Here is a 13,409-nt window from a genome sequence, read left to right as displayed (position 1 = left end):
GCGTCTACAAATTATTTGTAATCATGTTCTGGCACTCTGACCATTCCTCAAGAAAAAGAAGAAAAAATGATCTAAAGAGTAATCTAATAATATTCTGAATAAAGATAGAATAGAATCTTTAGAAAAATGTAAATAAACAGACCTGGTCCGCCAGCGACGGTAACTGAGCATATGCTCATTAGCTCTCTCTCGCGGGTCAGCCTCCAACATCTGCTCCGCCAGCCAATCCGTCGCAGCCTCTCCAGGTAGAGCAGGATTGACCCCAGTGTTGAAGCCTCGTCCCAGGGCGGCCAGGGTTTGTGGTTCTTCCAACAGGTTCCCCCAGGTACCAGTCACTCTGGTTTCTCCACCAGACCTATCACCTGCTTGTCTGCAATCACAGCATCACCAATCATAATTCCAGATTTTAAAATGCTGGTAATGAAGGTGGAGTCTTTCAGACAGTTTTTGAACTACGAGATTATCAAATGGATTATTGTTCTCGGGATTTATCACTAACCAATTAATACATTTTTCAATCACCAGAAAAAGTTTATTCAAGGTCATACCAGCTGAACTTCCTGAAGATGGCCCAGACTCACGATGCTCGGTGGCGAAGGTGATGTCCGTATCCAGGACGATTGACCTTTGTTGAGGTCAAGAAGGGCAGCGCCCTTGGTTAGGGTCAGCTCATCAGGCCGTAGATACCTGAGTAGTGCTTGTTAGGTATCCATGACAACCTCCGACTGGAGAGAGAGAGAAGATGGAGAGAGAAAGCAAGAGTGAGGTTGAAGAACTTAGACCTCACAGAAAATGTTGATTTCAAAAGAAAAGGGAATATAAAGTTTGAAGGTATGAAAAATAATGTAATTAGAAGCAAACACCACTGTGGCTCTTTGTCAGGTGTGTAAGGGTATTCTCCTTCCTTTAAATAAGCTAACTTGCGCAGGACACCCATCTGTTTCCCTAAGATCCTTTAGTATAAAAGACCCTTTAAAACAGAGGTGGAACAAGTGGGAGCATTACTACCTGTTTACTACGTATAGCATCAAATCTGGAAAATATATCTGTTTTAATACCCAAGGTTACCCAATGAATACTGAAACTGCACAACTTTTGGCATGATCTGGGAAACCATGTCTATCATTAATTCTCTGATTCTGCAGAATGCGGATACTGTTGCATAAGTGAATCATTTGCAAATATAATCAGCTGCAGACAGATGCAGTGTTTCCTTCTTTCGTTTGAGAACTGAGTTATATGAAAACTGAGTAGGTTGCGAAGAAATTGTGGAGCACAAAGAGCTTTGTTCCCGCTAAGCTTGTGGAGGCTGAGAGAATGGGTGATGATTTTTCGATTTACACAGACACATACTGACTGAGAGGAGAGGCGAGAGGAAAAGGAGTGAGGTGACACATCACTGTTGTAAGAGTAGGGAAAGGGAGGAGAAGGCGAGTGTAAAAGAGCATGTAGAACAAGGAAAATTGAATGAGAGCAAGGATGGTCTCTGTGTCAACTGGATTTCTCTTTCTCCTGCCAACTGATTGTTTGGAAAGTGGTGGAATTCCCTTTAATGTCAATGGTTGCTCACAGTGAAGACAAATGATTTCCTGAACACTGATATAAAAGATAGAGCAGACACTCAGGCCCCTGAGGACCTTAGGTGCCCATCACTGAGCTAGAGCTCATCAAAAGAAAATACTGTAAAAGTGGGGGGGGGTATTTACCTTGAGTTCGTCTGCGTCATAGAAGCTAACTTGTACAGACGGAACCATCCAGGACTGGAACAGAGAACTCAGGATCTGATTGGCTACTGCGTCTGTGATGAAGTGGAAATGGAGAGGGTTTCTCCTGAGAGAGAGAAAGAGAGAGAGAGAGAAATACATATGCCAAGAGCTACTCAAGTGCTTAATCTCTCTGATTAAGGGCCTGACCTTCCCTAAAGTCACAACTTCCCATGAGTCCAATAATTAATTATCATTTTTACAAGTGGCCTTTGAATTGACATCAGCCTTAGTTGAAAATTCATCAAGTAGAATAAACAACCACTTGCTATATCCGGTGTAGCTGTAGCTATAGCAGTAGGTGTAGTTGTATGTGAAGCTCTGTTGTGTTACCTGTGGAACAGGATGGACTTGACCAGGGTGACCACATCTCTGCTGGCGTTGTGACCGGCACACACGCACGCTACATGGATCAGCTGCACAGGAGAGCAGAATTAACCACAAGCTATGCCATCAACACTGCTGGGAATATCGATTCCCTATGTTTACCTTTTAGCACTACAGCCATATTACTTATGTCTATGTTAGTTTATCCAAAACACACGAACACCACGGACAGTAGATCTGACATACCAACTTAAAACCAATGACCAAACAGTGAAGCTAAACAAACAGCTAAAAAAACGAGCTGCGCTAAAGTACGTTTCTGATCCRTGGCTCACCTCACACTTCAGTACGGTGGGCGAACGGGGACACTCGGTGTGATTGGCTCTCTCCTCCGCRGTGTTCTCCACATCCTCGGGCCCAGTGTCAGCTGATGCCCCCCATGCCGCATTGCCGTAGTTACCGCCGTCGGCGGGCTGGCCAGCCGTGCCCTGCAAGTGGTTGAGCTGCAAGCGGATCTGCCTGTTCTCCTCCTCCATCTCGCGCACCCGCGACTCTAGAACCGCCCGCTCTAGAACCCGTGCCTCGGGGGTSTCTGACAGACAGGGGGACAGGAGGAGAGAACGCCCATCTGAAGGGGAGTGGGAGGAAGAGGGGGAAAAAGGGGGAGAGGAGAATTAGGATTAGGGTTGAATTAAGTCTTTCATTTCTAGAGTTGTATAACACGAGGGAAGAAAGTGTACACTTCACTTGCAGTGTTGAAAAGATAGTATTTCGACTTCTTTGTCTCTCATCAACCCACCTCTGTCTGTTTGACACCCTGTCTGAGGAGCAGCTGGCCGACAGAGCTGAAATGTCACACCCTGTTCCTGGTCGCTTAGAGGAAGGTGGGTGAGATAGAAATACTGATATGTAGACAGTCAGACCCAGCACTGATACTGTACAAGGACAGCCTTGTCCTCTAGTGTGGACACAGTAATTCACTGCTTCCTACGGCTATTCCGTAGAGCTGAAGTGAACAGACTGCACTATAACACCCCATCAGTCATCTTAGGTACAGTATGTGTGAGAGAGGATTTGCATGCAAATTGTGTGTGTGTGTTTATTAATTAGGGCGCGCATCTTTAATTGGATTTAGGAGTGTTTGACAGTATGTCCAGGGTCTATTGTTTTTGTTTACAACAGGATACTGACAATCATAAACAGACTGCCTAAGAACACTTAAGCACAGAAATTTGCCGAAGAGCCTTGCTTGATTCTCAGAAGTCACGAAAGTAACCGAAGCAATTCTAGGACAAAGAAATCTTAGAATCTCGAACAGCCTACAAGATTTTTAGTACAGATGCTCTATCTTGAGCCAGTTTCACACAGCAGGATTATAATCCGGCAGCAAGAGGAAATGGTGAATTGTTAGGCAGATGGAAATGGGAAAGTTGTGTTTTTAAAAATGTATATTAAATTTATTTTATTTTTATTGGGCACAGGGGGAGGGTAAGGTGTTTTTTTCCGCTGGTTTACATTCGCAGGATTTATTATATCATTTTATTCTATCTAGCCCACATTTCCTCATCTGTGCCTTCGCAAGGTTCTTCGGAACGGGCAGTACTTACAGACCGCAGATTTTTCCACAGATGATGAAAACCTCTCGGAGCGCTCAGGGCCTCAGAATTGAGGCGAAGGTTCACCTTCCAACAGGACAACAACACCTAAGCAAACAGACAAGACAACACATGAGTGGCTTTGGCGACACTCTCAACAAAGTCAAACAACGCAGCCACTGCTAGTCTAAGCCCACTCGCAGTACTGTAATCATTTTAATAATTCTTGGTCAATAAGATTTTCTGCCACGCAGCTAACTTTCTGGAACATTCGAGAGACGTGTAGTTCAGCGTGTCATTCAAATCTCACTTTCGCATTAGCGTAGCCCTCTTCTGTAGTCTGTCAACTATGTGTCTGTCCTATCCTGTTCTCTCCTCCTCTGCACAGACGCATACAAACGCTTCATCACCGCGTGGTCCGCGGCCACCTCTAACCTGGGTGGTCCCAGCGCGCACCACCCAGGTGGAGTCCCAGGTCTCCGGCAGCCTCTGGAACTGCCGATCTGCGGCCACAAGGCAGAGTTCATTCTCAGCCTATGCTTCCTCCAGTCCTCGACTTCTTTGGCACTGCACGGAAACATGGATCACAGAATACACTGCTACTATCCTACTGCTCTCTCCTCGTCTGCCCACGTGTTCTCGCACACACCCGAGAGCTTTCTGGTCAGCGGGGGTGGCGGCATCCGGGTCCTCATCTCTCCAAGTGGTCTTCTTCTCGTCCTTTCTCCCCTTACCCATCCTGTCTTTCGCCTCCTTTGAATTCCATGCTGTTCAGTTACCAAGCCTTTCCAAGCCTTAACATCCTTATCATTTATCGGCCCTCGCAGCGTTCCCTTTGGAAGAGTTCAAATCAATGAGCTTTGATGCCCTGATAAGCCTCCTTTGCCTGAGCGACGGCTTCACCTCTCAATTCTGGTGACTTTAACCTCCCACGGTCTACCTTGACTCATTCCTCTCTGCGTCCCTCCTTCTTCACTGCCTCTCTCTTTTGACGCTCACCTCTCACCTTCCCCCCCTACTCCACAAGGCAGGCAAATACGCTCGACCATCATCTTTACTAGATGCTGTCTCTCACTAACCTCATTGCAACTCCCCCAAGTCTCCGACACTAACCTTGTATCCTTTTCCCTCTCAGCTCTCATCCTCACTTCCCACACTGCCTCCTACTCGGATGGTATCGCGGCCCGTCCCACATTCGCTCTCTTCGCCGCTACTCTTCCTCTTCCATCCTATCATCTCTTTCCTCCTGCTCAAGCCTTCTCCAACTATCCTCCTGATTCTGCCGTCCTCAACCTCCTGCTCCGCCCTTTTCTGCATCCTTTGACTCTCTTCTCAATGTCCCCTATCCTCCAGGCCGGCTCGGTCCTCCCTTCCTGTGCTCGTGCTGCGACGACTCATTGCGAGCTCACACGAACGGTCTCCGGGCAAGCCTGAGCGGAAATGGAGGAAATTCGCCTCCCTGCGGACCGGCAATCCTTTCACTCCTCCTCTTACATTTTCCTCTTCTGTCCTGGTGCTAAGGCATTTCTACACTCTAATTATCCAAGCAGTCTGCCTCTAGGGACCTAGGAAGCTCTTTTGCACTTCTCCTTCCTCCTCGAATCTCCTCCCTCCTCCTCCCCTCCTTCCCTCTCCTGCGATGACTTCGTCAACTCATTTTTGAAAGAAGGTGACGAATCCGAATCCTCGTTGCTAAGTCAAACGACACCGCTGTTCTGCTCACACGGCCCTACCGCTGTGCTCTGACCTCTTTCTCGCCTCTCTCTCCAGATGAAATCTCGCGTCTTGTGACGGCGGCCGCCCACAACCTTGCCCGCTTTGAACCCTATCCCCTCCTCTCTTCTGCCAGACCATTTCCGGAGAAGACTTCTCTTACCTCACTCGCTCATATCAACTCATCCTTTGAACCCGTGGCTTACGTCCTTCCGTCTTCAAGAGAGCGAGAGTTGCACCCCTGCCTGAAAAAACCTACACTCGATTCCCTCCGATGTCAACAACTACAGACCATATATCCCTTCTTTCTTTTTCTCTCCAAAACTCTCGAACGTTGCCGTCCTTGGCCAGCTCTCCGCATACTCTCTCAAATGACTTCTTGATCCAATACAAGATCCAGGTTTCAAGACTAGTCATTCAACTGAGCTGCTCTTCTCTGTATCCGGAGGCGATTCGCAACTGCTATAAAGCTAACTCTCTCTCCTCTTGCTCTCAATCCTCTCTAGACCTAATCGCTGCCTTCGATACTGTGAACCATCCGATCCTCCTCTCCACCCCTCTCCGAGTTGGGCACTCCGCGCGCGGCCCACGCTTGGATTGCGTCCTACCTGACAGGTCGCTCCTACCAGGTGGCGTGGCGAGAATCTGTCTCCTCACCACGTGCCTCTCACCACTGGTGTCCCCAGGCTTCTGTTCTAGGCCCTCTCCCTATTCTCGCTATAACACCCAAGTCACTTGGCTCTGTCATAACCTCACATGGTCTCTCCTATCATTGCTATGCAAGACGACACACAATTCAATCTTCTCCTTTACCCGTTCTGATGACCAGGTGGGCGAATCGCATCTCTGCCATGTCTGGCAGACACTATCAGTGTGGATGACGGACCACCACCTCACAGCTGAACCTCGGCAAGACGGAGTGCTGCTTCCCCCGGGGAAGGACTGCCCGTTCCATGATCTCGCCGATCAACGGTTGACAACTCCATTGTGTCCTCCTCCCAGAGCGCTAAGAACCGTTGGCCGTGATCCTGGACAACACCCTGTCGTTCTCAACTAACATCAAGGCGGTGGCCCGTTCCTGTAGGTTCATGCTCTACAACATCCGCAGAGTACACGACCTGCGTCACACAGGAAGCGGCGCAGGTTCCTAATCAGGCATTGTCATCTCCCCGTCTGGATTAACTGCAACCTCGCTGTTGGCTGGGCTCCCTGCCTGTGCCATTTAAACCCCTACAACTCATCCAGACGGCCGCAGCCCGTCTGGTGTTCAACCCTTCCCAAGTTCTCTCACGTCACCCCGCTTCATCCGCTCGTCTCCACTGGCTTCAATAAGTTTTTGGGGGACCCCCGCCATCCGCTACAAGACCATGGTGCTTGCCTACGGGCTGTGAGGGGAAAACGGGGACCTGCAGTACCCTTCAGTGCTCTGATCAGGCCCTACACCCAACAAGGGCACTGCGTTCCATCACCTCTGGCCTGCTCGCCTCCCCCTCCAGCTGAGGAGTACAGTTCCCGCTCAGCCCAGTCAAACTGTTCGCTGCTTCTGGCAACCCCAATGGTGGAACAAACTCCCCTGCCACAGACGCCAGGACAGCGGAGTCAATCACCTACCTTCCGGAGACAACCTTGAAACCCCCCCCTTCAAGGACTACCCCTAGGATAGGATACAAGGTAATCCTTCTGAACCCCCCCCCCCCCTTAAAAGATTTAGATGCACTATTGTAAAGTGGTTGTTCCACTGGGATGTCATAAGGTGAATGCACCAATTTGTAAGTCGCTCTGGAATAAGAGCGTCTGCGTAAATGACTTAAATGTAAATGTAATTAAAAATGCTTTGGGAAAGTGTCTGAATGTCCTTGAGTGGCCCCAGCCAGAGCCCGGAACTTGAACCCCGATCCAACACTTCTTCCATTTAAGAATGATGGAGGCCACTGATCTTGGGGACCTTCAATGCTGCAGAAATGTTTTTGGACCCTTCCCCCAGATCTGTGCCGCGACAACATCCTGTCTCGAGATCTACCGGACAATTCCTTCGACCTCCATGGCTTTGGTTTTTGCTTCTGACATGCACTGTCAACTGCTGGGACCATATAGACAGGTGTGTGCCTTTCCAAATGTTTATTCTATTACATTTACCACAGGTGGAATCCAAACAAGTTGTATAAAACATCTCAAGGATGATCAATGGAAACAGGATGCACCTGAGCTCAATCTCGAGTCTCATAGCAAAGGGTCTGAATACTTATGTAAATAAGATATTTCTGTTCTGTTTTGTTTTAAATACATTTGCAAAAATGTTTTTGCTTTGTCATTATGCGGTTTTGTGTGTAGATTGCTAAATACATTGGTTTAATTTAATACATTTTTGAATAAGGCTGTAAGGTAACAAAAATGTTTAAAAAAATAAAAAGAATCAGTTTGAATGCTTTTATGTGTGGCATGAACTGCCAGTTAGACCTATTGCAGACCTTGATAAATGGTGCCACCTACCACTGTTTGTCACCGTAATGAATGGTGGATAGAGGGCAAGAGACTGGTAGACTACATTGAGTACACCAAACATTCGGAATYACTTCCTAATATTGAGAGTTAAGGTCTAGAAAAGCACAGTAGCAGACCATCCTGGCTGTATTTTTTACTTCTGATACTGAGATGTGCTGTCTGTTYCAGACAATCATTCTTCCAAGTCGTCCTATAGTAATGTGGCCATATACAACTGTATGCTGTCAGCAGGCCCAGGTATTCTGTAAAGCTTAACGCACGCTCTGCTTCCTCTCCAATCCGAGCGGCCCTTCCTTGTGCACCTAGAACCTAACGCTTCAATCATGCCTCAATATTAACTTTTAAAATGTTTTACCTTTTATGTGCTACTTCAAAAGTCTACTGTAGGCATGRGCAAGTTTGTCCTAATTCTGGCATCATATTAACCAGGTTCCCATTCGTCATTTTTATGCGAGTAAAGTACGTTGGATAAAGATTGTCACGACATCATGGGAAAGCATGCAGTTTATTTTGCTACATATGAAATAAGTTGATGAACTTTACAGGGTGGTGAAAGTGCATGGTGATGAATACCAGATTGGGCACATTTGCTATACCTACGCAATATTATTTGAGACAAAACCATCAGTAGGCCTAGAGTTTAAAATGCGATGGAACCCATTTACCTTCTTTTTTTTTTTGGTACACGGGAATTTAACCGCAATAGTTATTTTTATGCAYACTAAGTTAACGCAACAAGTCAATTTGATGGAAACACCTCTGATGGGAAATTGCACATAGTTTTTATGCAAATGTTTTAATATTCAAATAAATCTGTCACCAAGTGGTTGGAAACCTTGCTATAGCGACAACCTAAAGACTCTGGCTGTCACGTTCGTTTAGAGATGGATTGGACCAAGGTGCAGCGTGGTAGGCTTACATTTTACTTTTATTTAAATGACACCGAAAAAACAACAAAATACAAAAAACGAACATAAAGCTATATGCAGTGCAGAAAGCAACTACACACAAACAAGATCCCACAAACTAAAGGTGGAAAAAGGGCTGCCTAAGTATGATCCCCAATCAGAGACAACGATAGACAGCTGCCTCTGATTGGGAACCATACCCGGCCAACAAAGAATCAGAAAAACTAGAATGCCCACCCTGACCTAACCAAATAGAGAAATAAGAAGGCTCTCTAAGGTCAGGGCGTGACACTGGCAAGTGTGCTAGTCCAGTGGTTCACCAGAAGCCCCAAACATCTAAAGAATAAGCWACAAGGTATACTAGGCCCAAGGTATTGAGGGATGCATTTTCTGTTTGTCGAGATTGACATCTATTTATTGCGGTGTTGAAAATGCAAAACATGATATTGAAGTGCCCGAAGTCCAGTAATGCCTTTGGTTTTTATTGGTTGTGGAGTGCATTGGCACAGAAACTTGTTCGTGAAAAATGTATTGCAAATACATTATATGAAAAATCTGATTTCCCCCTAGCTGATCATTTCTGCAGTCTGATTGTAGTGTTACTCTTCACTCCACTATATGCATTGCGTTGCCATCAGTGTCACGTAATGTGAATGTTTACCTGCTACAACAGAGTTTGTTGTTTGAGAGAGGAGCAGAGTCTTTTCTATTTTGCCTACTGTACCATATTCATCGATTATGGCGTAAGTACAATAGCTTTGGTCCAGTTTTTCACAGTACTCACTAAATTGTTGCTAGTGGTTGTACTAAATGATCCTCTAATTTCACAAGCTGCTTTTGAACCTAGCAGTCAACGTAACTAAGAATGAATCTTTGAGTCAGCATCGAGACATTGAACCTCTGATTTCTTGAGTTTGGACGCTGACAATTGGACGTGACACATCGCGAGCACAACACAGGCAGTGAAGCAGCTTTCCATTGATTTCAAAGGAAGCATTTCCTCAATGGCAGATGGCAATGCCGAACACCCAATGGCTACAGTGGTAGCAGGGCCATAATGAACAGGCAGAGAGAGTGAGTTGTCTGTGGTGGTCGGCGAACCCTCAACCTTCTGGCTCGTAGCCCTATATGACATCGACTCTGCCACAAAGTGGCAAAGTCGATATCCAAGTTCATAAAACAAAGGTCGTTACAGTTATTTGAGGTCGTAAACATTATTTTTAGTTAATTTCCATTAGGGCAAATCAGTCAGACATCTTAAAATGGAAATTACAAACTTCAGAAGCCATTTTAAACCTTGAATGCACTACAAGTTTGCAATTTCCAAATTCCTGCAACAGGATGTCAAAATTAGATCCAGCCATCTGTATACCAATGTTTAATCTGTTTTTAAAGTCGTTACAGTACATGCATAACATGTTCCCATTCCTTCCTACTGCAAGTTCAATGGGAAAGTAGAAAAGTAGTTTCATGTAACCATGGCGCAGGCAGGTACTACTACTCTCCAGGTTCCAAGCCAGCAGGTAGAGCCAGGTGAGCAGGATGACGGCGGTCAGAGACGCCACTAGCAGCTTCAGACGACCTCAGAAATGGCTAGGTGCATGATGGAGACAAGCCGGGTGGGGGCGGGGGTGGGAGGTTGACTGGGTCAGGGCTCAGGTGGGGCTCAGTCGCTCATCTGCTTCCTCTGCATCCTCTCATCTGGAGGGAGAGATGAGGAGATAGAAGGTAGTATGATGCTGTTACAAAATGCTTTAGTGGCATAACAGTGCAGTTTATATTCAGCAAAGCAGAAGTTAGGACACGGAACTGTCATGGGCACAATTAAAATATGTAATCTCAAACAAAATACAGAAACCCGCACGCACATACACAGTTTATCCACAGCCAGGCATTGTGCACAACTGGCAATAAGTGCAGGTAGACTCTCTCATTCTCCATTTCCTTAGCTCTCTTTCTACTCCCCTCAATGTATAATGGCTATAAGAGTCAGGTCCTCTCCTTTGTTTTATGATGAGCTTAATTAATCACGTTTCACCTTAATTAGATGCAGGCCTGAAGGAAAACAAGATTGGAATGGCAGCTGGCAATTTAAAAGAGAAGTCAAAAATATTTGGGAGTTTTATAAAAGAAGAGGTCTGCCTTTGCTTTGTGTTGTGAAAATTCTGGTGAGCGAGAGAGGAGAAAGTGTAAGGTAGGCATTAATGTTAGCGGTGTGTTAAGGTTTAAAATCTGATTTTATGACTATCAACTAATGACACTCTGCAGAGTTGACTCCAGCATAAGATTCATGACGAAAAAACGCTAACCTGTGGTTTTATCTACTGACACTAGCACACACACCCCTCAAGACTGTCAAATGAACATCCGGCCTTCAGTGTGCAGCCTTGACTTAACAAAAACACAGATGCTTAAGCTTGGGTGCTCGAGGTGTGTGTTTGTTTGCTCAAGGGCTCTCACATTCCTACGGATTCTCATCACCCGCGTTAACTATCATCTTGACACGTGCACTTATAGCTCGCAGACTCTAAACAACAGGACAAAGAGCACTGCTGATAATGCCAGAGAGAGAGAGAGACAAAGCAACAATAACCACAACATACTGGAGAGAAACTTCGACATGTGCCAGTCTATTAACCAACGTATAATTCAACAGACAATTATATTAGTAAACAATAATAACCACAACACACCAAAGCCATGCTGGGTCACAGTCAGAGTAAGTGACGGCTGTGGAGAGACTTTGACATTGGATAGGGCAAGAGAAGCCAAGGCCTGCAGATACAGAAGAGAAGGGAGAGAGGTGTTCAAACGATTCAGCCACCTCAACGAGCCCCTCTTCAGGACGAGGGTTGGCCACCCCGCCTTTAAAACGATGTTCAGCAATCACCTCAAATCTACAGTTGATTCAACTATAACATCAAAATACATTCACGTCTATTACGGATACAGGTATCTGTGTGTATTTCTTTTCTCTCCTTCTCCCCCACAGGTGGCAATATATCATTCCCCAGATCATCAGTCACCAATCAGTCGCTAATCAGAAGACACCTGCTCCTTTTCTCTTACCCCATCACATTCCCTTCCCTTGGTTTAAAAACCCTGTCAGTTGTTTTCTCTGGTGCTCAATCTATCAGTCATGCAATCTCTCTGTAGATCTCTTGTTTGGTTAAGCAACCTACATGTCAACTTGTATTATCCTGTATTACCTGTAGTATCTGTTTATGCTGTGAGTATCTGTGAATTTCCTGTGTTATCCGTAGTTTTCGGATGCTGTAGTTTGAGATCCTGTATACCTGTGAGTTTCTGTGGATAGTTTGTGTGCTGTTTTTATGGGAAGGTCAAGACAAGTCGCCCATGGGCATACACTACCCGTAAGATATCTTTGTCTAAAATACTAGTTAGAACTGGTGGACTACCCACTGATTTTTCTGGTTAGTTAGTTAGTGCTGTATTAAGTAGGCCTAGTTACTAGTGGGGTGTTTTGGATATTTGTTTCTTTCCTGTGGTCCAGCCTCAGCCCCATTTCCTGCCCCCCCCCCCCCCCCCCCCCCCCATTACTGTGTGTTACAAAAACCATGATGTTTGATGTTAGATTTATGTTTGTCTGGTTATTTGTTGTCACTTTTTCACTGTTATAATTTGCATGAGTTATGTTACGGGTCCATGCCCCCCCCCCCCCCTAAGACTGTGGGCAAAAAGGGATTCGTAACAATGTCTAAATACCTCATACATTTCCTTGCTGTACTTTTAAGCAACAGTTACTGCTCTTTGCTGCCAAAGTATAGTAAGTGTGATCCACCCATATTGAAGGTTAGCCCTGGTCAAGTGTGAGATCAGGAAGGGGATTTTTCCCAGAAACCCTTGGCTGCATCAAGTGATAAATACTGTAAGACATCTGCTTTTAATCTTTCATCAAATGTTTTCTCTTTTTCTGTGTGTAAGTGCTGAAAATAAACCATTCTGAAATTATTTACACCAGTTGTAAGCATACCCTCAACACTGAAGGTCATATTTCCTATCTCTTTATCCCTCCCCCTCTTGCCTGAACATAAAGTACTTATCAAGTTCCCATGCTTTTAAAACAAGGATTTGTTTCCCGGAACAGCATAGATCACTCCCGTTACCGGTTTTCATTCTGTTCCTTGAAAAAGTGTTTTTACAGTTTTCGGCTCTATTTCCCTGAACCGGTTTCCAACCCCTGGTTTAAACCCTATCCCAAACCTTAACCCTTACCTAACCATTTTGAATTAATGCCTAAACTTAACCATCAATGTCTATGCTTATGGATAAAAGTCGGATACTGCAGTCAGACCATCAGATTTGGTTGAAATAGAATGGAACTAAAACAGAACATAACAGAATACAACACTTCCTTGTGGAATTCCACATTATTGTAGAGCATAGTTAATGGTGCCAAGGGAAAAACCCTGACTGTACCTGTAATTTCTAAGCAGCGGCTTGTTCACATCAAAGACCCCATGGGCCCCTTTTTTTTAAAAAAAAAATGGGGAAAAAGGGAACCAAATAAAAATAAATTGCCCCCAAATTAAGGAGCTGAAGCCATTGGTGTCTCTGTTTAAAAGGCCTTTAAGTGAGGC

The 13,409-nt window shown here is 45.4% G+C and overlaps 1 pseudogene; it reads right to left on the bottom strand.

The window, feature by feature from the left end:
- The window catches only part of LOC111974397 (xylosyl- and glucuronyltransferase LARGE2s-like), a 31,416-nt pseudogene extending 18,595 nt beyond the window's left edge, over positions 1-12,821 (bottom strand).
- Between the last annotated feature and the right edge of the window lie 588 nt (positions 12,822-13,409).

This window comes from Salvelinus sp. IW2-2015, linkage group LG15, assembly GCF_002910315.2.
Source record: "Salvelinus sp. IW2-2015 linkage group LG15, ASM291031v2, whole genome shotgun sequence".
Lineage (NCBI taxonomy): Eukaryota > Metazoa > Chordata > Actinopteri > Salmoniformes > Salmonidae > Salvelinus > Salvelinus sp. IW2-2015.
The sequence above is the reverse complement of the archived record's forward strand: the minus strand, read 5'-3'. Positions and strand labels throughout refer to the sequence as shown.